A 26,877-nucleotide genomic window follows, 5' to 3' on the forward strand; every position below is an offset into this window, starting at 1 on the left:
GGAGCACTTCATGGTGCCACGCGGCTCTCTTTAGAGCCCTTCCTCATGGCACCTGTCTCTTTTTGGAGCCCTGCCTCACGCCGAGAGGCTCTTGTTGGAGCCTTTTGTGTCACCGCCCGGCTCTTTTAGGAGCCCTTCCTCATGCCTCCCCCGCGGCAGAGCCCTTCATCGCGCCAGACGGCTCGTTTTTGAGCCCTTCACTATTGCGCCCCCGAGGAGCCGTTCTTCGTGCCAGCCGGCTCCGTTTGGAGCCCTTCACCGTGATGCCATGCTCTTTTGGGAGCCTTTTGTGGTGCCACCCAGCTGTTTTTGGAGGCCTTCATCATGGTGCCCTGGAGGAGCCCTTCATCACGCCGCCCGGCTCTTTTAGGAGCCCTTCATCACGCTGCCCAGCTCATCTCTGAGACCTTTGGTGTGCCGTCTGGGAGGAGGCCAGCCTCACGCCACCCCGGAGGAGACCTCCATCGCTCTGCCCAGCTTGTTTTCGTGTCTGTCGTGTGGCCCTGCCAGAGGCGGCCATGGTTGTGCTGCCGCAGGGGAGTTGTTCATCGTGCCGCCCAGGTGGTCTTGGAGGCCCTTCACTTGTCCACCTGGGAGGAGCCCATCCTGGCGGTATGTATAGTTTGGTGTGTCTTGTGCTACCTTTTGTATTGTATTGTATTTTTTGTGTGGTAGTGTTTGTGTTGGATGGTATGTATTGTCTCTTGTGGAGTATTTTGCATTGTGCTTCTGGTGTGGTATTTCTTGTGCGGCATGTTATTGTGCTGTATTCTGTGTTGTGTGTTGTATTGTGTGGTTTTAGTATGACTGTGTGGTATGGTTTGTGAGTATGGTAGGTATGGTATTATATTTAGTATTTTTTGTCTGTTGTGTCCTTCCTGTCTGGAGTCCTACATCGTGCCGCCTGGCTAATCGTGGAGGTCATCAGCGCGCCGCCGCGGAGGAGTCCATCACTGCGCCAGCGCCCCAGAGCAGCTCTTCACTGTGGCGCCTGGCTCTTCTTTGGAGCCCTTCACCGCAGCAGAGGAGCACGTTGCCGCATCCCCCTGGAGGAGCCCTTCCTGGCACCGCCTGGCTCGTCCTGGAGCCCTTCGTCGCTCCGCCTGGATCGCCTTTGAGAGCTTCACGGCGCTGCCCTGCAGGAGCCCTTTATCACGCTGCCCGTCTGTTTTTGGAGCTCTTTGTGGCGCGTCCCCGGAGGAGTCCTTGATCGTGGCACACGGCTCTCTTTGGAGCCCTTCCTCATGCCTCCTGGCTCTTTTTTTTGAGCCCTTCATCATGTCACCTGGTTCCTTTTGGAGCCCTTCATCACGGCCCCAGGCTCTTCTTGGAGCCTTTTGTGGCACCGCGCAGCTGTTCTTGGAGCCCTTCACCATGCTGCCCTGGAGGAGCCCTTCCTCACGTTGTCTGGCTCTTTTAGGAGCCCTTCATTACGCTGGCCAGCTCATCTGCGAGACCTTCAGTGTGCCATCTGGGAGGAGGCCAGCATCACGCCATGCCAGAGGAGACCTTCATTGTGCCGCCCAGGTGGTCTTGGAGGCCCTTGAGCACAGCGACCCAGAGGAGCCCCTTCACTTGTCCACCTGGGAGGAGCCCATCCTGGCGGTATGTATAGTTTGGCGTGTCTTGTGCTACGTTTTGTATTGTATTTTTTGTGTGGTAGTGTTTGTGTTGGATGGTATGTATTGTCTCTTGTGGAGTATTTTGCATTGTGCTTCTGGTGTGGTATTTCCTGTGTGGCACGTTATTGTGCTGTATTCTGTGTTGTGTGTTGTATTGTGTGGTTTTGGTATGACCGTGTGGTATGGTTTGTGAGTATGGTAGGTATGGTATTATATTTAGTATTTTTTGTCTGTTGTGTCCTTCCTGTCTGGAGTCCTACATCGTGCCGCCTGGCTAATCGTGGAGGTCATCAGCGCGCCGCCGCGGAGGAGTCCGTCACTGCGCCAGCGCCCCAGAGCAGCTCTTCACTGTGGCGCCTGGCTCTTCTTTGGAGCCCTTCACCGCAGCAGAGGAGCACGTTGCCGCATCCCCCTGGAGGAGCCCTTCCTGGCACCGCCTGGCTCGTCCTGGAGCCCTTCGTCGCTCCGCCTGGATCGCCTTTGAGAGCTTCACGGCGCTGCCCTGCAGGAGCCCTTTATCACGCTGCCCGTCTGTTTTTGGAGCTCTTTGTGGCGCGTCCCCGGAGGAGTCCTTGATCGTGGCACACGGCTCTCTTTGGAGGCCTTCATCACGCTGTCGGGCTCATGTTGTAGGCCTCTGTGGCGCTGCCCAGCTGTTTTTGGAGCCCTTCAGCACGCTAGCCTGGAGAAGGCCTTCATCACGTCGCCCGCCTCCTCTTGGAGCCCTTCCTCGTTTCCCCATGGCTGCTTTTGGAGCCCTTCATGTCACCACGCTAGAGGAGCCCATCCTGCCCGTCTGTATGGTTTGGTCTGTATTGCGTTCTGTTTTCTGTTGCGTAGTATTTTGTATCTTGTTGTTGTATTGTATTGTGTAGTAAGGATTGTATTGTATTGCGTCTACTGTATCCTTTTGTATCACATGTATCCTATTGTATTGTATGGTATGTATGATAATGTTTAGTGTATGTAGTGTATCATGTGTTGTATTTGATGTGTTGTATTTCTTGTATTTTATTTTGTCTTGTATTCTTTGGTCTGTATTGTCTGGGGGTGTGTTGCATTGTTGTGTACTGTAGTGCAGTGTCTGTAGTGTATGTAACGTATTCCGTGGTATTTCTTGTCTGGTGTGTGTTGTAGGGATTGTGGGTATTGTAGGTATGGTATGATATTTTCTGGTCTCGTGTTCTGTTGCGTTGTATAGTATGGTCCTTAGAGCATTGTATGTAATGTATTGTGTGTCATGTACTGTATTTTGTTTTGTCTTCTGTATTTTATGTCTTGTATGGAATTTATTGTATGTATGGTAATGTAGGTATCGTCGTAGGTATTGTATCGTATTGTAGGTATTGTATTTTGTATTGTATTGTACTGTACTGTGTCTCGTAGTTTCAGTTTCATAGGTGTTGTAAGCGTAGTATTATATTGTATGTGTTGAGTATTATGTGTGGCTTTGGGTGGTGTGGTATTGTCTGTGTGGTATTGTACTGTAGTTTGTCTCGTGTACTGTAGTTTGTGTCGTATTGCGTGTATCTTATGGTATGGTATTGAATTGCGTGCATTGTATTGTACGTATGGAATTCTCTTTTGCCTTGTCTGCGTTGTACTGCATTTGGTATTGTGTGTATTTTCTTTTGTATTGCATGTTTTTATTGCCTTGTATTTCTTTCACTTTGTATTGCACTTGACTGCATTTGATGGATTGTATGTATTGCATTGGATGTATTGTACTTGAAATCATGTATGTCATGATTGGTATGGTATGGATTGTAATGATGGCAGTGTATGTGATGTATGCAGTGTCTGTGTTGTATTTTTTTATTGTGTATTTTGTATTGCAGCGTCTGTATTTTATGTAGCATATAGTATGTATTGTACGGTCTGTATTGTGGTCTCTTTCACGTTATGCATTTATGTACTGTATTCTATGTGTTTTATGATATTTTACCTGTTGTCCGGTGTGTGTTGCATTTTGTAATGTGGGTTACGTATTGTGTTGTAGGTATTGTAGTGTATTCTGCGGTACGTGTTGTGTGACACTGTATTGCGTTGTATGCATTGTAGGGTGCCATGGCGTGTTCTGTATTATACTGTGGTTTGTTTTGTATTATGCATTGTAATGGGTATGGTATTTCCCACACTGTATGTATGGTGTGGTATTGTAAGTGCGGTGTTTTGTGTGTATTGTATTGCGTATTGCATTGTTTTATTGCGTTCTGTGTATTGCGTTTGGTATTGTATTTTATGTATGGTATGGTATTTATTGTATTGTGTGTGTTCTATTTCTGTATTGTAAGGTCTTGTAGTTTGTTTTGTGTTGTAGTATTGTCGAGTATTTTGTGCAGGTGTATATCGAGTCTGTGTTCTCTTCTCTTGTGTATTCCTTGGTATTAAGTTGGTGGAATGACTCGCACAAGGGGAGTTGGTGGGATGGTGGGCTAGAGGCAGTATTGTCTGTATTGTCTTTTGCAATGTGTAGTGTATTTTCTGGGATGGTAGTGTTTGTATTAGAATGTACGGATTGTATTTGGCATAGTATTTTGTGTTGTGATGATGGTATGGTACAGATGGAACTGTATCTGTTGTGTTGCATGTTGTGTTTTCTTGTATTGTCCTTCAAGTCTGGAGCACTTCATGGTGCCACGCGGCTCTCTTTAGAGCCCTTCCTCATGGCACCTGTCTCTTTTTGGAGCCCTGCCTCACGCCGAGAGGCTCTTGTTGGAGCCTTTTGTGTCACCGCCCGGCTCTTTTAGGAGCCCTTCCTCATGCCTCCCCCGCGGCAGAGCCCTTCATCGTGCCAGACGGCTCGTTTTTGAGCCCTTCACTATTGCGCCCCCGAGGAGCCGTTCTTCGTGCCAGCCGGCTCCGTTTGGAGCCCTTCACCGTGCTGCCAGGCTCTTTTGGGAGCCTTTTGTGGTGCCGCCCAGCTGTTTTTGGAGGCCTTCATCATGGTGCCCTGGAGGAGCCCTTCATCACGCCGCCCGGCTCTTTTAGGAGCCCTTCATCACGCTGCCCAGCTCATCTCTGAGACCTTTGGTGTGCCGTCTGGGAGGAGGCCAGCCTCACGCCACCCCGGAGGAGACCTCCATCGCTCTGCCCAGCTTGTTTTCGTGTCTGTCGTGTGGCCCTGCCAGAGGCGGCCATGGTTGTGCTGCCGCAGGGGAGTTGTTCATCGTGCCGCCCAGGTGGTCTTGGAGGCCCTTCACTTGTCCACCTGGGAGGAGCCCATCCTGGCGGTATGTATAGTTTGGTGTGTCTTGTGCTACCTTTTGTATTGTATTGTATTTTTTGTGTGGTAGTGTTTGTGTTGGATGGTATGTATTGTCTCTTGTGGAGTATTTTGCATTGTGCTTCTGGTGTGGTATTTCTTGTGCGGCATGTTATTGTGCTGTATTCTGTGTTGTGTGTTGTATTGTGTGGTTTTAGTATGACTGTGTGGTATGGTTTGTGAGTATGGTAGGTATGGTATTATATTTAGTATTTTTTGTCTGTTGTGTCCTTCCTGTCTGGAGTCCTACATCGTGCCGCCTGGCTAATCGTGGAGGTCATCAGCGCGCCGCCGCGGAGGAGTCCGTCACTGCGCCAGCGCCCCAGAGCAGCTCTTCACTGTGGCGCCTGGCTCTTCTTTGGAGCCCTTCACCGCAGCAGAGGAGCACGTTGCCGCATCCCCCTGGAGGAGCCCTTCCTGGCACCGCCTGGCTCGTCCTGGAGCCCTTCGTCGCTCCGCCTGGATCGCCTTTGAGAGCTTCACGGCGCTGCCCTGCAGGAGCCCTTTATCACGCTGCCCGTCTGTTTTTGGAGCTCTTTGTGGCGCGTCCCCGGAGGAGTCCTTGATCGTGGCACACGGCTCTCTTTGGAGCCCTTCCTCATGCCTCCTGGCTCTTTTTTTTGAGCCCTTCATCATGTCACCTGGTTCCTTTTGGAGCCCTTCATCACGGCCCCAGGCTCTTCTTGGAGCCTTTTGTGGCACCGCGCAGCTGTTCTTGGAGCCCTTCACCATGCTGCCCTGGAGGAGCCCTTCCTCACGTTGTCTGGCTCTTTTAGGAGCCCTTCATTACGCTGGCCAGCTCATCTGCGAGACCTTCAGTGTGCCATCTGGGAGGAGGCCAGCATCACGCCATGCCAGAGGAGACCTTCATTGTGCCGCCCAGGTGGTCTTGGAGGCCCTTGAGCACAGCGACCCAGAGGAGCCCCTTCACTTGTCCACCTGGGAGGAGCCCATCCTGGCGGTATGTATAGTTTGGCGTGTCTTGTGCTACGTTTTGTATTGTATTTTTTGTGTGGTAGTGTTTGTATTGCATGGTATGTATTGTCTCTTGTGGAGTATTTTGCATTGTGCTTCTGGTGTGGTATTTCTTGTGCGGCATGTTATTGTGCTGTATTCTGTGTTGTGTGTTGTATTGTGTGGTTTTGGTATGACCGTGTGGTATGGTTTGTGAGTATGGTAGGTATGGTATTATATTTAGTATTTTTTGTCTGTTGTGTCCTTCCTGTCTGGAGTCCTACATCGTGCCGCCTGGCTAATCGTGGAGGTCATCAGCGCGCCGCCGCGGAGGAGTCCATCACTGCGCCAGCGCCCCAGAGCAGCTCTTCACTGTGGCGCCTGGCTCTTCTTTGGAGCCCTTCACCGCAGCAGAGGAGCACGTTGCCGCATCCCCCTGGAGGAGCCCTTCCTGGCACCGCCTGGCTCGTCCTGGAGCCCTTCGTCGCTCCGCCTGGATCGCCTTTGAGAGCTTCACGGCGCTGCCCTGCAGGAGCCCTTTATCACGCTGCCCGTCTGTTTTTGGAGCTCTTTGTGGCGCGTCCCCGGAGGAGTCCTTGATCGTGGCACACGGCTCTCTTTGGAGGCCTTCATCACGCTGTCGGGCTCATGTTGTAGGCCTCTGTGGCGCTGCCCAGCTGTTTTTGGAGCCCTTCAGCACGCTAGCCTGGAGGAGGCCTTCATCACGTCGCCCGCCTCCTCTTGGAGCCCTTCCTCGTTTCCCCATGGCTGCTTTTGGAGCCCTTCATGTCACCACACTAGAGGAGCCCATCCTGCCCGTCTGTATGGTTTGGTCTGTATTGCGTTCTGTTTTCTGTTGCGTAGTATTTTGTATCTTGTTGTTGTATTGTATTGTGTAGTAAGGATTGTATTGTATTGCGTCTACTGTATCCTTTTGTATCACATGTATCCTATTGTATTGTATGGTATGTATGATAATGTTTAGTGTATGTAGTGTATCATGTGTTGTATTTGATGTGTTGTATTTCTTGTATTTTATTTTGTCTTGTATTCTTTGGTCTGTATTGTCTGGGGGTGTGTTGCATTGTTGTGTACTGTAGTGCAGTGTCTGTAGTGTATGTAACGTATTGCGTGGTATTTCTTGTCTGGTGTGTGTTGTAGGGATTGTGGGTATTGTAGGTATGGTATGATATTTTCTGGTCTCGTGTTCTGTTGCGTTGTATGGTATGGTCCTTAGAGCATTGTATGTAATGTATTGTGTGTCATGTACTGTATTTTGTTTTGTCTTCTGTATTTTATGTCTTGTATGGAATTTATTGTATGTATGGTAATGTAGGTATCGTCGTAGGTATTGTATCGTATTGTAGGTATTGTATTTTGTATTGTATTGTACTGTACTGTGTCTCGTAGTTTCAGTTTCATAGGTGTTGTAAGCATAGTATTATATTGTATGTGTTGAGTATTATGTGTGGCTTTGGGTGGTGTGGTATTGTCTGTGTGGTATTGTACTGTAGTTTGTCTCGTGTACTGTAGTTTGTGTCGTATTGCGTGTATCTTATGGTATGGTATTGAATTGCGTGCATTGTATTGTACGTATGGAATTCTCTTTTGCCTTGTCTGCGTTGTACTGCATTTGGTATTGTGTGTATTTTCTTTTGTATTGCATGTTTTTATTGCCTTGTATTTCTTTCACTTTGTATTGCACTTGACTGCATTTGATGGATTGTATGTATTGCATTGGATGTATTGTACTTGAAATCATGTATGTCATGATTGGTATGGTATGGATTGTAATGATGGCAGTGTATGTGATGTATGCAGTGTCTGTGTTGTATTTTTTTATTGTGTATTTTGTATTGCAGCGTCTGTATTTTATGTAGCATATAGTATGTATTGTACGGTCTGTATTGTGGTCTCTTTCACGTTATGCATTTATGTACTGTATTCTATGTGTTTTATGATATTTTACCTGTTGTCCGGTGTGTGTTGCATTTTGTAATGTGGGTTACGTATTGTGTTGTAGGTATTGTAGTGTATTCTGCGGTACGTGTTGTGTGACACTGTATTGCGTTGTATGCATTGTAGGGTGCCATGGCGTGTTCTGTATTATACTGTGGTTTGTTTTGTATTATGCATTGTAATGGGTATGGTATTTCCCACACTGTATGTATGGTGTGGTATTGTAAGTGCGGTGTTTTGTGTGTATTGTATTGCGTATTGCATTGTTTTATTGCGTTCTGTGTATTGCGTTTGGTATTGTATTTTATGTATGGTATGGTATTTATTGTATTGTGTGTGTTCTATTTCTGTATTGTAAGGTCTTGTAGTTTGTTTTGTGTTGTAGTATTGTCGAGTATTTTGTGCAGGTGTATATCGAGTCTGTGTTCTCTTCTCTTGTGTATTCCTTGGTATTAAGTTGGTGGAATGACTCGCACAAGGGGAGTTGGTGGGATGGTGGGCTAGAGGCAGTATTGTCTGTATTGTCTTTTGCAATGTGTAGTGTATTTTCTGGGATGGTAGTGTTTGTATTAGAATGTACGGATTGTATTTGGCATAGTATTTTGTGTTGTGATGATGGTATGGTACAGATGGAACTGTATCTGTTGTGTTGCATGTTGTGTTTTCTTGTGTTGTCCTTCAAGTCTGGAGCACTTCATGGTGCCACGCGGCTCTCTTTAGAGCCCTTCCTCATGGCACCTGTCTCTTTTTGGAGCCCTGCCTCACGCCGAGAGGCTCTTGTTGGAGCCTTTTCTGTCACCGCCCAGCTCTTTTAGGAGCCCTTCCTCATGCCTCCCCCGCGGCAGAGCCCTTCATCGTGCCAGACGGCTCGTTTTTGAGCCCTTCACTATTGCGCCCCCGAGGAGCCCTTCTTCGTGCCAGCCGGCTCCTTTTGGAGCCCTTCACCGTGCTGCCAGGCTCTTTTGGGAGCCTTTTGTGGTGCCGCCCAGCTGTTTTTGGAGGCCTTCATCATGGTGCCCTGGAGGAGCCCTTCATCACGCCGCCCGGCTCTTTTAGGAGCCCTTTATCACGCTGCCCAGCTCATCTCTGAGACCTTTGGTGTGCCGTCTGGGAGGAGGCCAGCCTCACGCCACCCCGGAGGAGACCTTCATCGCTCTGCCCAGCTTGTTTACGTGTCTGTCGTGTGGCCCTGCCAGAGGAGGCCATGGTTGTGCTGCCCCAGGGGAGTTGTTCATCGTGCCGCCCAGGTGGCCTTGGAGGCCCTTCACTTGTCCACCTGGGAGGAGCCCATCCTGGCGGTATGTATAGTTTGGTGTGTCTTGTGCTACCTTTTGTATTGTATTGTATTTTTTGTGTGGTAGTGTTTGTGTTGGATGGTATGTATTGTCTCTTGTGGAGTATTTTGCATTGTGCTTCTGGTGTGGTATTTCTTGTGCGGCATGTTATTGTGCTGTATTCTGTGTTGTGTGTTGTATTGTGTGGTTTTAGTATGACCGTGTGGTATGGTTTGTGAGTATGGTAGGTATGGTATTATATTTAGTATTTTTTGTCTGTTGTGTCCTTCCTGTCTGGAGTCCTACATCGTGCCGCCTGGCTAATCGTGGAGGTCATCAGCGCGCCGCCGCGGAGGAGTCCATCACTGCGCCAGCGCCCCAGAGCAGCTCTTCACTGTGGCGCCTGGCTCTTCTTTGGAGCCCTTCACCGCAGCAGAGGAGCACGTTGCCGCATCCCCCTGGAGGAGCCCTTCCTGGCACCGCCTGGCTCGTCCTGGAGCCCTTCGTCGCTCCGCCTGGATCGCCTTTGAGAGCTTCACGGCGCTGCCCTGCAGGAGCCCTTTATCACGCTGCCCGTCTGTTTTTGGAGCTCTTTGTGGCGCGTCCCCGGAGGAGTCCTTGATCGTGGCACACGGCTCTCTTTGGAGCCCTTCCTCATGCCTCCTGGCTCTTTTTTTTGAGCCCTTCATCATGTCACCTGGTTCCTTTTGGAGCCCTTCATCACGGCCCCAGGCTCTTCTTGGAGCCTTTTGTGGCACCGCGCAGCTGTTCTTGGAGCCCTTCACCATGCTGCCCTGGAGGAGCCCTTCCTCACGTTGTCTGGCTCTTTTAGGAGCCCTTCATTACGCTGGCCAGCTCATCTGCGAGACCTTCAGTGTGCCATCTGGGAGGAGGCCAGCATCACGCCATGCCAGAGGAGACCTTCATTGTGCCGCCCAGGTGGTCTTGGAGGCCCTTGAGCACAGCGACCCAGAGGAGCCCCTTCACTTGTCCACCTGGGAGGAGCCCATCCTGGCGGTATGTATAGTTTGGCGTGTCTTGTGCTACGTTTTGTATTGTATTTTTTGTGTGGTAGTGTTTGTATTGCATGGTATGTATTGTCTCTTGTGGAGTATTTTGCATTGTGCTTCTGGTGTGGTATTTCTTGTGCGGCATGTTATTGTGCTGTATTCTGTGTTGTGTGTTGTATTGTGTGGTTTTGGTATGACCGTGTGGTATGGTTTGTGAGTATGGTAGGTATGGTATTATATTTAGTATTTTTTGTCTGTTGTGTCCTTCCTGTCTGGAGTCCTACATCGTGCCGCCTGGCTAATCGTGGAGGTCATCAGCGCGCCGCCGCGGAGGAGTCCGTCACTGCGCCAGCGCCCCAGAGCAGCTCTTCACTGTGGCGCCTGGCTCTTCTTTGGAGCCCTTCACCGCAGCAGAGGAGCACGTTGCCGCATCCCCCTGGAGGAGCCCTTCCTGGCACCGCCTGGCTTGTCCTGGAGCCCTTCGTCGCTCCGCCTGGATCGCCTTTGAGAGCTTCACGGCGCTGCCCTGCAGGAGCCCTTTATCACGCTGCCCGTCTGTTTTTGGAGCTCTTTGTGGCGCGTCCCCGGAGGAGTCCTTGATCGTGGCACACGGCTCTCTTTGGAGGCCTTCATCACGCTGTCGGGCTCATGTTGTAGGCCTCTGTGGCGCTGCCCAGCTGTTTTTGGAGCCCTTCAGCACGCTAGCCTGGAGGAGGCCTTCATCACGTCGCCCGCCTCCTCTTGGAGCCCTTCCTCGTTTCCCCATGGCTGCTTTTGGAGCCCTTCATGTCACCACACTAGAGGAGCCCATCCTGCCCGTCTGTATGGTTTGGTCTGTATTGCGTTCTGTTTTCTGTTGCGTAGTATTTTGTATCTTGTTGTTGTATTGTATTGCGTAGTAAGGATTGTATTGTATTGCGTCTACTGTATCCTTTTGTATCACATGTATCCTATTGTATTGTATGGTATGTATGATAATGTTTAGTGTATGTAGTGTATCATGTGTTGTATTTGATGTGTTGTATTTCTTGTATTTTATTTTGTCTTGTATTCTTTGGTCTGTATTGTCTGGGGGTGTGTTGCATTGTTGTGTACTGTAGTGCAGTGTCTGTAGTGTATGTAACGTATTGCGTGGTATTTCTTGTCTGGTGTGTGTTGTAGGGATTGTGGGTATTGTAGGTATGGTATGATATTTTCTGGTCTCGTGTTCTGTTGCGTTGTATGGTATGGTCCTTAGAGCATTGTATGTAATGTATTGTGTGTCATGTACTGTATTTTGTTTTGTCTTCTGTATTTTATGTCTTGTATGGAATTTATTGTATGTATGGTAATGTAGGTATCGTCGTAGGTATTGTATCGTATTGTAGGTATTGTATTTTGTATTGTATTGTACTGTACTGTGTCTCGTAGTTTCAGTTTCATAGGTGTTGTAAGCGTAGTATTATATTGTATGTGTTGAGTATTATGTGTGGCTTTGGGTGGTGTGGTATTGTCTGTGTGGTATTGTACTGTAGTTTGTCTCGTGTACTGTAGTTTGTGTCGTATTGCGTGTATCTTATGGTATGGTATTGAATTGCGTGCATTGTATTGTACGTATGGAATTCTCTTTTGCCTTGTCTGCGTTGTACTGCATTTGGTATTGTGTGTATTTTCTTTTGTATTGCATGTTTTTATTGCCTTGTATTTCTTTCACTTTGTATTGCACTTGACTGCATTTGATGGATTGTATGTATTGCATTGGATGTATTGTACTTGAAATCATGTATGTCATGATTGGTATGGTATGGATTGTAATGATGGCAGTGTATGTGATGTATGCAGTGTCTGTGTTGTATTTTTTTATTGTGTATTTTGTATTGCAGCGTCTGTATTTTATGTAGCATATAGTATGTATTGTACGGTCTGTATTGTGGTCTCTTTCACGTTATGCATTTATGTACTGTATTCTATGTGTTTTATGATATTTTACCTGTTGTCCGGTGTGTGTTGCATTTTGTAATGTGGGTTACGTATTGTGTTGTAGGTATTGTAGTGTATTCTGCGGTACGTGTTGTGTGACACTGTATTGCGTTGTATGCATTGTAGGGTGCCATGGCGTGTTCTGTATTATACTGTGGTTTGTTTTGTATTATGCATTGTAATGGGTATGGTATTTCCCACACTGTATGTATGGTGTGGTATTGTAAGTGCGGTGTTTTGTGTGTATTGTATTGCGTATTGCATTGTTTTATTGCGTTCTGTGTATTGCGTTTGGTATTGTATTTTATGTATGGTATGGTATTTATTGTATTGTGTGTGTTCTATTTCTGTATTGTAAGGTCTTGTAGTTTGTTTTGTGTTGTAGTATTGTCGAGTATTTTGTGCAGGTGTATATCGAGTCTGTGTTCTCTTCTCTTGTGTATTCCTTGGTATTAAGTTGGTGGAATGACTCGCACAAGGGGAGTTGGTGGGATGGTGGGCTAGAGGCAGTATTGTCTGTATTGTCTTTTGCAATGTGTAGTGTATTTTCTGGGATGGTAGTGTTTGTATTAGAATGTACGGATTGTATTTGGCATAGTATTTTGTGTTGTGATGATGGTATGGTACAGATGGAACTGTATCTGTTGTGTTGCATGTTGTGTTTTCTTGTATTGTCCTTCAAGTCTGGAGCACTTCATGGTGCCACGCGGCTCTCTTTAGAGCCCTTCCTCATGGCACCTGTCTCTTTTTGGAGCCCTGCCTCACGCCGAGAGGCTCTTGTTGGAGCCTTTTGTGTCACCGCCCGGCTCTTTTAGGAGCCCTTCCTCATGCCTCCCCCGCGGCAGAGCCCTTCATCGCGCCAGACGGCTCGTTTTTGAGCCCTTCACTATTGCGCCCCCGAGGAGCCGTTCTTCGTGCCAGCCGGCTCCGTTTGGAGCCCTTCACCGTGCTGCCAGGCTCTTTTGGGAGCCTTTTGTGGTGCCGCCCAGCTGTTTTTGGAGGCCTTCATCATGGTGCCCTGGAGGAGCCCTTCATCACGCCGCCCGGCTCTTTTAGGAGCCCTTCATCACGCTGCCCAGCTCATCTCTGAGACCTTTGGTGTGCCGTCTGGGAGGAGGCCAGCCTCACGCCACCCCGGAGGAGACCTTCATCGCTCTGCCCAGCTTGTTTTCGTGTCTGTCGTGTGGCCCTGCCAGAGGAGGCCATGGTTGTGCTGCCGCAGGGGAGTTGTTCATCGTGCCGCCCAGGTGGCCTTGGAGGCCCTTCACTTGTCCACCTGGGAGGAGCCCATCCTGGCGGTATGTATAGTTTGGTGTGTCTTGTGCTACCTTTTGTATTGTATTGTATTTTTTGTGTGGTAGTGTTTGTGTTGGATGGTATGTATTGTCTCTTGTGGAGTATTTTGCATTGTGCTTCTGGTATGGTATTTCCTGTGTGGCACGTTATTGTGCTGTATTCTGTGTTGTGTGTTGTATTGTGTGGTTTTGGTATGACCGTGTGGTATGGTTTGTGAGTATGGTAGGTATGGTATTATATTTAGTATTTTTTGTCTGTTGTGTCCTTCCTGTCTGGAGTCCTACATCGTGCCGCCTGGCTAATCGTGGAGGTCATCAGCGCGCCGCCGCGGAGGAGTCCGTCACTGCGCCAGCGCCCCAGAGCAGCTCTTCACTGTGGCGCCTGGCTCTTCTTTGGAGCCCTTCACCGCAGCAGAGGAGCACGTTGCCGCATCCCCCTGGAGGAGCCCTTCCTGGCACCGCCTGGCTCGTCCTGGAGCCCTTCGTCGCTCCGCCTGGATCGCCTTTGAGAGCTTCACGGCGCTGCCCTGCAGGAGCCCTTTATCACGCTGCCCGTCTGTTTTTGGAGCTCTTTGTGGCGCGTCCCCGGAGGAGTCCTTGATCGTGGCACACGGCTCTCTTTGGAGGCCTTCATCACGCTGTCGGGCTCATGTTGTAGGCCTCTGTGGCGCTGCCCAGCTGTTTTTGGAGCCCTTCAGCACGCTAGCCTGGAGGAGGCCTTCATCACGTCGCCCGCCTCCTCTTGGAGCCCTTCCTCGTTTCCCCATGGCTGCTTTTGGAGCCCTTCATGTCACCACGCTACAGGAGCCCATCCTGCCCGTCTGTATGGTTTGGTCTGTATTGCGTTCTGTTTTCTGTTGCGTAGTATTTTGTATCTTGTTGTTGTATTGTATTGCGTAGTAAGGATTGTATTGTATTGCGTCTACTGTATCCTTTTGTATCACATGTATCCTATTGTATTGTATGGTATGTATGATAATGTTTAGTGTATGTAGTGTATCATGTGTTGTATTTGATGTGTTGTATTTCTTGTATTTTATTTTGTCTTGTATTCTTTGGTCTGTATTGTCTGGGGGTGTGTTGCATTGTTGTGTACTGTAGTGCAGTGTCTGTAGTGTATGTAACGTATTGCGTGGTATTTCTTGTCTGGTGTGTGTTGTAGGGATTGTGGGTATTGTAGGTATGGTATGATATTTTCTGGTCTCGTGTTCTGTTGCGTTGTATGGTATGGTCCTTAGAGCATTGTATGTAATGTATTGTGTGTCATGTACTGTATTTTGTTTTGTCTTCTGTATTTTATGTCTTGTATGGAATTTATTGTATGTATGGTAATGTAGGTATCGTCGTAGGTATTGTATCGTATTGTAGGTATTGTATTTTGTATTGTATTGTACTGTACTGTGTCTCGTAGTTTCAGTTTCATAGGTGTTGTAAGCGTAGTATTATATTGTATGTGTTGAGTATTATGTGTGGCTTTGGGTGGTGTGGTATTGTCTGTGTGGTATTGTACTGTAGTTTGTCTCGTGTACTGTAGTTTGTGTCGTATTGCGTGTATCTTATGGTATGGTATTGAATTGCGTGCATTGTATTGTACGTATGGAATTCTCTTTTGCCTTGTCTGCGTTGTACTGCATTTGGTATTGTGTGTATTTTCTTTTGTATTGCATGTTTTTATTGCCTTGTATTTCTTTCACTTTGTATTGCACTTGACTGCATTTGATGGATTGTATGTATTGCATTGGATGTATTGTACTTGAAATCATGTATGTCATGATTGGTATGGTATGGATTGTAATGATGGCAGTGTATGTGATGTATGCAGTGTCTGTGTTGTATTTTTTTATTGTGTATTTTGTATTGCAGCGTCTGTATTTTATGTAGCATATAGTATGTATTGTACGGTCTGTATTGTGGTCTCTTTCACGTTATGCATTTATGTACTGTATTCTATGTGTTTTATGATATTTTACCTGTTGTCCGGTGTGTGTTGCATTTTGTAATGTGGGTTACGTATTGTGTTGTAGGTATTGTAGTGTATTCTGCGGTACGTGTTGTGTGACACTGTATTGCGTTGTATGCATTGTAGGGTGCCATGGCGTGTTCTGTATTATACTGTGGTTTGTTTTGTATTATGCATTGTAATGGGTATGGTATTTCCCACACTGTATGTATGGTGTGGTATTGTAAGTGCGGTGTTTTGTGTGTATTGTATTGCGTATTGCATTGTTTTATTGCGTTCTGTGTATTGCGTTTGGTATTGTATTTTATGTATGGTATGGTATTTATTGTATTGTGTGTGTTCTATTTCTGTATTGTAAGGTCTTGTAGTTTGTTTTGTGTTGTAGTATTGTCGAGTATTTTGTGCAGGTGTATATCGAGTCTGTGTTCTCTTCTCTTGTGTATTCCTTGGTATTAAGTTGGTGGAATGACTCGCACAAGGGGAGTTGGTGGGATGGTGGGCTAGAGGCAGTATTGTCTGTATTGTCTTTTGCAATGTGTAGTGTATTTTCTGGGATGGTAGTGTTTGTATTAGAATGTACGGATTGTATTTGGCATAGTATTTTGTGTTGTGATGATGGTGTGGTACAGATGGAACTGTATCTGTTGTGTTGCATGTTGTGTTTTCTTGTATTGTCCTTCAAGTCTGGAGCACTTCATGGTGCCACGCGGCTCTCTTTAGAGCCCTTCCTCATGGCACCTGTCTCTTTTTGGAGCCCTGCCTCACGCCGAGAGGCTCTTGTTGGAGCCTTTTGTGTCACCGCCCGGCTCTTTTAGGAGCCCTTCCTCATGCCTCCCCCGCGGCAGAGCCCTTCATCGTGCCAGACGGCTCGTTTTTGAGCCCTTCACTATTGCGCCCCCGAGGAGCCCTTCTTCGTGCCAGCCGGCTCCTTTTGGAGCCCTTCACCGTGCTGCCAGGCTCTTTTGGGAGCCTTTTGTGGTGCCGCCCAGCTGTTTTTGGAGGCCTTCATCATGGTGCCCTGGAGGAGCCCTTCATCACGCCGCCCGGCTCTTTTAGGAGCCCTTCATCACGCTGCCCAGCTCATCTCTGAGACCTTTGGTGTGCCGTCTGGGAGGAGGCCAGCCTCACGCCACCCCGGAGGAGACCTCCATCGCTCTGCCCAGCTTGTTTTCGTGTCTGTCGTGTGGCCCTGCCAGAGGCGGCCATGGTTGTGCTGCCGCAGGGGAGTTGTTCATCGTGCCGCCCAGGTGGCCTTGGAGGCCCTTCACTTGTCCACCTGGGAGGAGCCCATCCTGGCGGTATGTATAGTTTGGTGTGTCTTGTGCTACCTTTTGTATTGTATTGTATTTTTTGTGTGGTAGTGTTTGTGTTGGATGGTATGTATTGTCTCTTGTGGAGTATTTTGCATTGTGCTTCTGGTGTGGTATTTCTTGTGCGGCATGTTATTGTGCTGTATTCTGTGTTGTGTGTTGTATTGTGTGGTTTTAGTATGACCGTGTGGTGTGGTTTGTGAGTATGGTAGGTATGGTATTATATTTAGTATTTTTTGTCTGTTGTGTCCTTCCTGTCTGGAGTCCTACATCGTGCCGCCTGGCTAATCGTGGAGGTCATCAGCGCGCCGCCGCGGAGGAGTCCATCACTGCGCCAGCGCCCCAGAGCAGCTCTTCACTGTGGCGCCTGGCTCTTCTTTGGAGCCCTTCACCGCAGCAGAGGAGCACGTTGCCGCATCCCCCTGGAGGAGCCCTTCCTGGCACCGCCTGGCTCGTCCTGGAGCCCTTCGTCGCTCCGCCTGGATCGCCTTTGAGAGCTTCACGGCGCTGCCCTGCAGGAGCCCTTTATCACGCTGCCCGTCTGTTTTTGGAGCTCTTTGTGGCGCGTCCCCGGAGGAGTCCTTGATCGTGGCACACGGCTCTCTTTGGAGCCCTTCCTCATGCCTCCTGGCTCTTTTTTTTGAGCCCTTCATCATGTCACCTGGTTCCTTTTGGAGCCCTTCATCACGGCCCCAGGCTCTTCTTGGAGCCTTTTGTGGCACCGCGCAGCTGTTCTTGGAGCCCTTCACCATGCTGCCCTGGAGGAGCCCTTCCTCACGTTGTCTGGCTCTTTTAGGAGCCCTTCATTACGCTGGCCAGCTCATCTGCGAGACCTTCAGTGTGCCATCTGGGAGGAGGCCAGCATCACGCCATGCCAGAGGAGACCTTCATTGTGCCGCCCAGGTGGTCTTGGAGGCCCTTGAGCACAGCGACCCAGAGGAGCCCCTTCACTTGTCCACCTGGGAGGAGCCCATCCTGGCGGTATGTATAGTTTGGCGTGTCTTGTGCTACGTTTTGTATTGTATTTTTTGTGTGGTAGTGTTTGTATTGCATGGTATGTATTGTCTCTTGTGGAGTATTTTGCATTGTGCTTCTGGTGTGGTATTTCTTGTGCGGCACGTTATTGTGCTGTATTCTGTGTTGTGTGTTGTATTGTGTGGTTTTGGTATGACCGTGTGGTATGGTTTGTGAGTATGGTAGGTATGGTATTATATTTAGTATTTTTTGTCTGTTGTGTCCTTCCTGTCTGGAGTCCTACATCGTGCCGCCTGGCTAATCGTGGAGGTCATCAGCGCGCCGCCGCGGAGGAGTCCATCACTGCGCCAGCGCCCCAGAGCAGCTCTTCACTGTGGCGCCTGGCTCTTCTTTGGAGCCCTTCACCGCAGCAGAGGAGCACGTTGCCGCATCCCCCTGGAGGAGCCCTTCCTGGCACCGCCTGGCTCGTCCTGGAGCCCTTCGTCGCTCCGCCTGGATCGCCTTTGAGAGCTTCACGGCGCTGCCCTGCAGGAGCCCTTTATCACGCTGCCCGTCTGTTTTTGGAGCTCTTTGTGGCGCGTCCCCGGAGAAGTCCTTGATCGTGGCACACGGCTCTCTTTGGAGGCCTTCATCACGCTGTCGGGCTCATGTTGTAGGCCTCTGTGGCGCTGCCCAGCTGTTTTTGGAGCCCTTCACCACGCTAGCCTGGAGGAGGCCTTCATCACGTCGCCCGCCTCCTCTTGGAGCCCTTCCTCGTTTCCCCATGGCTGCTTTTGGAGCCCTTCATGTCACCACGCTAGAGGAGCCCATCCTGCCCGTCTGTATGGTTTGGTCTGTATTGCGTTCTGTTTTCTGTTGCGTAGTATTTTGTATCTTGTTGTTGTATTGTATTGTGTAGTAAGGATTGTATTGTATTGCGTCTACTGTATCCTTTTGTATCACATGTATCCTATTGTATTGTATGGTATGTATGATAATGTTTAGTGTATGTAGTGTATCATGTGTTGTATTTGATGTGTTGTATTTCTTGTATTTTATTTTGTCTTGTATTCTTTGGTCTGTATTGTCTGGGGGTGTGTTGCATTGTTGTGTACTGTAGTGCAGTGTCTGTAGTGTATGTAACGTATTGCGTGGTATTTCTTGTCTGGTGTGTGTTGTAGGGATTGTGGGTATTGTAGGTATGGTATGATATTTTCTGGTCTCGTGTTCTGTTGCGTTGTATGGTATGGTCCTTAGAGCATTGTATGTAATGTATTGTGTGTCATGTACTGTATTTTGTTTTGTCTTCTGTATTTTATGTCTTGTATGGAATTTATTGTATGTATGGTAATGTAGGTATCGTCGTAGGTATTGTATCGTATTGTAGGTATTGTATTTTGTATTGTATTGTACTGTACTGTGTCTCGTAGTTTCAGTTTCATAGGTGTTGTAAGCGTAGTATTATATTGTATGTGTTGAGTATTATGTGTGGCTTTGGGTGGTGTGGTATTGTCTGTGTGGTATTGTACTGTAGTTTGTCTCGTGTGCTGTAGTTTGTGTCGTATTGCGTGTATCTTATGGTATGGTATTGAATTGCGTGCATTGTATTGTACGTATGGAATTCTCTTTTGCCTTGTCTGCGTTGTACTGCATTTGGTATTGTGTGTATTTTCTTTTGTATTGCATGTTTTTATTGCCTTGTATTTCTTTCACTTTGTATTGCACTTGACTGCATTTGATGGATTGTATGTATTGCATTGGATGTATTGTACTTGAAATCATGTATGTCATGATTGGTATGGTATGGATTGTAATGATGGCAGTGTATGTGATGTATGCAGTGTCTGTGTTGTATTTTTTTATTGTGTATTTTGTATTGCAGCGTCTGTATTTTATGTAGCATATAGTATTTATTGTACGGTCTGTATTGTGGTCTCTTTCACGTTATGCATTTATGTACTGTATTCTATGTGTTTTATGATATTTTACCTGTTGTCCGGTGTGTGTTGCATTTTGTAACGTGGGTTACGTATTGTGTTGTAGGTATTGTAGTGTATTCTGCGGTACGTGTTGTGTGACACTGTATTGCGTTGTATGCATTGTAGGGTGCCATGGCGTGTTCTGTATTATACTGTGGTTTGTTTTGTATTATGCATTGTAATGGGTATGGTATTTCCCACACTGTATGTATGGTGTGGTATTGTAAGTGCGGTGTTTTGTGTGTATTGTATTGCGTATTGCATTGTTTTATTGCGTTCTGTGTATTGCGTTTGGTATTGTATTTTATGTATGGTATGGTATTTATTGTATTGTGTGTGTTCTATTTCTGTATTGTAAGGTCTTGTAGTTTGTTTTGTGTTGTAGTATTGTCGAGTATTTTGTGCAGGTGTATATCGAGTCTGTGTTCTCTTCTCTTGTGTATTCCTTGGTATTAAGTTGGTGGAATGACTCGCACAAGGGGAGTTGGTGGGATGGTGGGCTAGAGGCAGTATTGTCTGTATTGTCTTTTGCAATGTGTAGTGTATTTTCTGGGATGGTAGTGTTTGTATTAGAATGTACGGATTGTATTTGGCATAGTATTTTGTGTTGTGATGATGGTATGGTACAGATGGAACTGTATCTGTTGTGTTGCATGTTGTGTTTTCTTGTATTGTCCTTCAAGTCTGGAGCACTTCATGGTGCCACGCGGCTCTCTTTAGAGCCCTTCCTCATGGCACCTGTCTCTTTTTGGAGCCCTGCCTCACGCCGAGAGGCTCTTGTTGGAGCCTTTTCTGTCACCGCCCGGCTCTTTTAGGAGCCCTTCCTCATGCCTCCCCCGCGGCAGAGCCCTTCATCGTGCCAGACGGCTCGTTTTTGAGCCCTTCACTATTGCGCCCCCGAGGAGCCCTTCTTCGTGCCAGCCGGCTCCTTTTGGAGCCCTTCACCGTGCTGCCAGGCTCTTTTGGGAGCCTTTTGTGGTGCCGCCCAGCTGTTTTTGGAGGCCTTCATCATGGTGCCCTGGAGGAGCCCTTCATCACGCCGCCCGGCTCTTTTAGGAGCCCTTCATCACGCTGCCCAGCTCATCTCTGAGACCTTTGGTGTGCCGTCTGGGAGGAGGCCAGCCTCACGCCACCCCGGAGGAGACCTTCATCGCTCTGCCCAGCTTGTTTTCGTGTCTGTCGTGTGGCCCTGCCAGAGGAGGCCATGGTTGTGCTGCCCCAGGGGAGTTGTTCATCGTGCCGCCCAGGTGGCCTTGGAGGCCCTTCACTTGTCCACCTGGGAGGAGCCCATCCTGGCGGTATGTATAGTTTGGTGTGTCTTGTGCTACCTTTTGTATTGTATTGTATTTTTTGTGTGGTAGTGTTTGTGTTGGATGGTATGTATTGTCTCTTGTGGAGTATTTTGCATTGTGCTTCTGGTGTGGTATTTCTTGTGCGGCACGTTATTGTGCTGTATTCTGTGTTGTGTGTTGTATTGTGTGGTTTTGGTATGACCGTGTGGTATGGTTTGTGAGTATGGTAGGTATGGTATTATATTTAGTATTTTTTGTCTGTTGTGTCCTTCCTGTCTGGAGTCCTACATCGTAGGTATGTGTTGTAGAGATTGTGGGTATTGTAGGTGTGGTATGATATTTTCTGGTATCGTGTTCTGTTGCATTGTATGGTATGGTCCTTAGAGTATAGTTTGTAATGTATTGTGTGTCACGTACTGTATATTTTTTTTGTCTTCTGTATTTTATTGTTGTTCTTTGTCAAAATACGGGAAATCTTATTCTTTTCATAAATTTCTGTTAGCCCAAGACTTTTAATGATGGCATTTGCAGCTGTGTCCTGCGATGTCCTGAGAGTATATGATGCTGCCAAGATCACCAAGAAATGCTTTGGCCTCCAGCACAAAGCTGGTACCCTGGCTCCTGCCTTCCTTTCCATACGTCAGTTCAAGCATCCCTTCATCTTTGCAGCCTGTGCGCAAACAGTTGCAGTCCTTTCTAGGAAGTGTGAGGATTTCATCACTGATAGTCCTCGTGTTTCAGTGCATGTAGCTCTTTTCCTTTCTTCCTAGCTCATGGTGTTCATGCAGTTGTTCTTCCTCCAAACAGCTTTGTACTGTTATACATTGACCCCACGTGTCTGTGCCAGGCTCTGTAACATCCCCTAATCTCGCCCAATATGAACAGTACAGCTCGGAGAGAGAAAATCCGTGGTAAGTAAATCCTCCCAATATAGAAGCTGGGAAAAGATAGCCGAGAAAATGTGTTCCTGTCATAGCAAGACAAGATAGGTGGGGAAAGAGGACAAGCGCTAGAGAAACGTAGTAGAGCTACTGGGGTAGTCCAAAGCAATTCTGCAGGCACAAGCTTTTCTTTTTTCCCCTGTTCCAAGTCATACACACTTGCCCTGCAAGTAGAGTGGACACCCCAGTCAGAGTGGCTGCAGCTCCCTGCGTAAGGAGCCCAAACAAAACAGCATCCGTTAAACATGCAATGATACTGAAAGGCACATGGTTCTTCTCTGCTGTGTTTCACTTTTGAAGTCCAGTGCCAGCCACGAGGGCTTCTCCCACATAAGCCCTTCAGCCTTGTCTAACACTGTCTTGTTATGGAAAATGCCTTCTAGCAGCAAGTTAAATGTCAGTTGTCTTGGAGTTTGAGACGAGAGGAGGGTTTGTGCTTTAAATTCTCTAGTCTCGGTCTCCCCACATGCCAGGTTTTCCAAGAAATGTGAGATAGGCATGGAAATCTGGAGCTCAATGCCTTGAGGATTGTGAGTGTGGGCAGGATGACGTTTTTAGGAGTTAAGTCTTGTGGCATTTAGTATCCTGGACCCCTCAGTCGTCTTATATCGTCGTTTAGTAGATCTGTTACTGTGCTTGGAAATGCTCAAGGCTTGCAGTTTTAAACTGTTTGTGTTTTCCAGGCCTATTCCTACACCTCATAAATGTAGTCTCCTTTTTTCTTTCCCCCTCTTTCCCACTGGTCGCAATCTCCTTGCTCAGCCAGTCCCAATGTCTCCACCTGATGATGCGTTTTCTCTTCTGCCGTGCCACATAGCTTCCAGTCCCGGCCTTACCCAAACACTGCCAGGTTCTTGCTGTCTGCCAAGATATGAGACCCCGATCCTTCTCCCCTTCAGTAGCTTTTATCCTCCTTGCAGTGTGATAGTTTGCAGAAGGAGGACACACACAACAGACAGGCACAATTTTGGCATTTCTTTTGCCGTATTCTGGTCCATCTACAGCAGTTCAGAACTGCCACAAGTCTGGTCCATGGCATTTAAGGCGCCTCACCCCAAGCAGTCCAGTTTACCCAACATAGCCGTGGAAGTTCCCTACTGCAGTTGCTGGAGAGGCAGATCCTCAGATCTTCCAGGAATCATAGAATTGCTGAGGTTGGAAGGGACCTTTAAATCATTAAGTCCAACCTTTAACCTACCCTGACAAAAGCCACTTCTAAACCATGTCCCTAAGTGCCCCATCTACCCTTTTTTTAAACATCTCCAGGGATGCTGAATCCACCACCTCCCTGGGCAGCCTATTCCGATGTTTAATAACCCTTTCAGTGAAAAAATGTTTCCTAATATCCAATCTAAACCTCCCCTGACATAACTTGAACCCGTTTCCTCTCGTCCTATCACTTGTCACCAGGGAGAAGAGGTCAGCCCCCATCTCTCTACAACCTCCTTTCAGGTAGTTGTAGAGGGTGACAAGGTCTCCCCTCAGCCCTCCTCTTCTCCAGGCTAAACAACCCCAGCTCCCTCAGTCGTTCTTCATAAGGTTTGCCCTCCAGACCCCTCACCAGCTTTGTAGCCCTTCTCTGGACACGCTCCAACACCTCAATGTCCCTCTTGTAGCGAGGGGCCCAAAACTGAACGCCCCTGAATGATCAAGTCTGCGGCATCTATTTCTCTGTTTAAGAGTGGGAGGACCCAATAAGAAAGATGAGGTATCTTCATCCATTTGGCATCCTTTCTGCTTCTCCCTTTTTGGAGGACAAACATCTAATGGTTTAGTACATTTCAGGCAAAGTAGAACCAAGTGTCTGTGTGTTCTGTTTGCTGGGTGAGTATATTCTGCCAGAGACTGGTATTTAAAAGCTGAATAGCGGTACCACCACACAAGATGAAATCTGTCATCCTCTGATCGTGGCTTCTCTGAGGGACCTAGGCAGAGTTCAGAAGCCTGAAATAAAGCACAGCAGAACTGCAGGTGGGAGAGATGTACCAGTCTCCATAGGGGAGCGCTAATGAGCAGCAACAGGCAGCTAAAATTCTGTAATAAGGAAATATCCTCTCTGTGTAGTAAAGCACCTCTAAATTTAGGTGCCTGAAAGATGAAGCAATCCTGAAAGGTAAGTGGGAGTAGATTACTGTGCAGATCTTAGTGGGTTTAGGGTATCTGAGTTGCAACTTCAAGTAGTGTTTAGACAGACCAGATTCCCTTCTTTGTGCTCTTGGATTGATCCCCTCAAGGTCATTATTCTTGGCCATGTTTTCCAGTATGAGTGTCAGATGAGAGAGGAGCCTTTTGTGTATGGACTGTTTCTCTCAGCTTATGTCTGGGGGAGTGAAATCGTGATCTGTGACTTGAGAACAACGTCAGTCTGTCAGGTAAACTACTGCAAAGTCGTCGTGCTCTGCCTTAAATGAAATTACCCCCCAGATCAAATTCCTTGCCACTATATAATTCTTTTTATTTCTCAATAAATGCTGGTTCAGGCAGGATTAAATGTTATGTATTGTAAGACAGCCTTTTCAGAAAGCTGTGAAATAGAAGAACATATGCTGCTCCCCTTCTTTCAGATTTGCTTGAGTCGTGATGCCGACAGAGGCTGCTTTGCCAGCATGCATAAGTTTTGATCCTGGAGAAAGGTACCCATCTATTTGACAGCTGTGAGGAATGAAATCCTCTGTTTACCAACACAGGAGCAGTGGAAACGCATGCTTTTCTCCTACGGTTCTACCCCTCATCTGGAGGGACCAATTTTAGTTAGAAGTCCAACAAGTCTGAGCTGCTCAGTCCTTGTTTCTCTGCTACAGTTGCCCACAGCTTTGTAATCTCAGCTGGATGGAAAGCAGCAGCTGCTGAGACATAGGTCACATCTGAATGGGTGTAAGCAGTAAGCACTGCTGGTTAGCTCAGGGCTTTCCAGTGGGATGGGGAGTTTTATGCATGGAGTATAAGAAGTTTTATATTCTCTTAAAGGTGGCTCTGCTGCACGTTGAAGGCTTTTGTCCAGTGCTTTGTGGGACAGAGGTGGGTCTGTTCCACGGCACAGACATCCTCACTAGGAGTTTCGACCAGACTTGCTGAGAACAGATGAAGGGTTTTGCCTGAGGAACGTTTTCTCGGGATCACTGATGGGCTGTGAAGAAGTGTAAGGATCTCAGGGTTATTTTATGATATAACGCAGTGGAGTTCAAGTTTTCCAGCCAGGATGGGACTCGGTGAGCAGTTGTCCTGCGAGCTACAGGGGAGTTTCTTTTTGGTGTGTAAAAACCTACATTTTCTGCTGCCTCTCTCTAGAGAGTGGCCTGTTCACAACTATTTCAGCAGGTCTTTTATAATGTTCAGGAGGGAGGATTGTTATCTATGCGCTGTCAAGTACTTATTGCAACATGAACTTTCTCTGATGCTGCTAATTCCTTCTCTCGCTTAGGAGCGAGGAGGGGACTTAATTTTCTGAGATTGTACTTGCTCAGTTCGTAAATACTACACTGACATGCAACAGAGCGCTACAAATTGTAGCAATGTTCCGTGGCTATTGGGAATTAAAATAGCAGAAGAATGGTATTTTTAAGCTTGTTCAGCAAAAGAAGAAATTGCAAAGCTTCACTTGAAGCATAATGCCCCCAACTCATGTTGGCAAGAGTTGGGAATGTGAAAGGGACGATTTAGGTCTCTGGAAGGCAAATGGGCTCAAGAGAGCTGGTTGGTATTCAAAGACCACTTTCTCGATGCTCAGGATCGGTGCATCCCTAAGAGTAAGAAATCGGCCAAGGGACACAGGAGACCTGCGTGGTTGAGCAGGGAGCTTCTGAAGAAGCTCAAGTGGAAGAAGGAAGTTTACAGTAAGTGGAAGAATGGACTGACCCCTTGGGAGGATTACAAGAATGCCACCCGAGCGTGCAGGGATGGAACGAGGGAAGCCAAGGCCGCCTTGGAATTAAACCTGGCAAGGGATGTCAAGCTCAACAGGAAGAGCTTCTACAAGTATATTGCAGGCAAAAGGAAGACCAGAGAAGTTTTGGGCCCACTGTTGAATGAGACAGGAGCCATGGTGACGGAGGATGCGGAGAAGGCGGAGTTACTGAATGCCGCCTTTGCTTCGGTCTTTACTGCTCGGCCCAGCCCTCAGGAGTCTCAGGCTTTGGAGGAAGTAACGGGGAAAGAGGAAAACTTCCCCTGGGTTGAGGGGGATTGAGTGAGGGATCAGTTAGGTCAATTAGATATTCACAAGTCCATGGGCCCTGATGGGATGCACCCGAGAGTGCTGAGGGAACTGGCAGAAGTCATTGCTGGGCTGCTTGCTCTCCATCAGTTTTGAAAGGTCCTGGAGAACAGGCGAGGTGCCCGAGGACGGGAGGAAAGCCAGTGTCACTCCAGTGTTCAAAAAGGGCAAGAAGGAGGAGCCGGGGAACTACAAGCCGGTCAGCCTCACCTCCATCCCTGGAAAGATGATGGAACAGCTCGTTCTGGGCGGCATCTCAAGGCATGTGGAGGAAAAGAAAGCTATCAGAAGTACTCAACATGGATCAACCAACGGGAAATCACGTCTGACTAATCTGATAGCCTTCTATGATGGCATGACTGGATGGATAGATGAGGGGAGGGCGGTAGATGTGGTCTACCTTGACTTAAGCAAGGCGTTCGACATGGTCTCCCACAGCATCCTCATAGGAGGCTTAGGAAGGGTGGGTTAGACGAATGGACAGTAAGGTGGATAGATAACTGGTTGAAAGACAGAGCTCAGAGGGTCGTGATTAGGGGCACAGAGTCTAGTTGGAGGTCAGTGAGGAGGGGTGTTCCCCAGGCATCAGTACTGGGTCCAGTCCTCTTCAATATATTCATCAGTGACCTGGATGAGGGGATAGAGGGCACCCTCAGCAAGTTTGCCAGTGACACAAAGCTGGGGGGGGGTGGCTGACACACCGGAAGGCTATGCCGCCATACAGAGAGACCTGGACAGGTTGGAGATTTGGGCAGAGAGGAACCTTATGAAATTCAACAAGGGCAAGTGTAGGGTGCTGCACCTGGGGAGGAATAACCCCATGCACCAGAACAGGTTGGGGGCTGACCTGCTGGAGAGCAGCTCAGTGGAAAGAGACCTGGGAGTCCTGG

This window comes from Chroicocephalus ridibundus, chromosome 3 (assembly GCF_963924245.1).
Source record: "Chroicocephalus ridibundus chromosome 3, bChrRid1.1, whole genome shotgun sequence".
Lineage (NCBI taxonomy): Eukaryota > Metazoa > Chordata > Aves > Charadriiformes > Laridae > Chroicocephalus > Chroicocephalus ridibundus.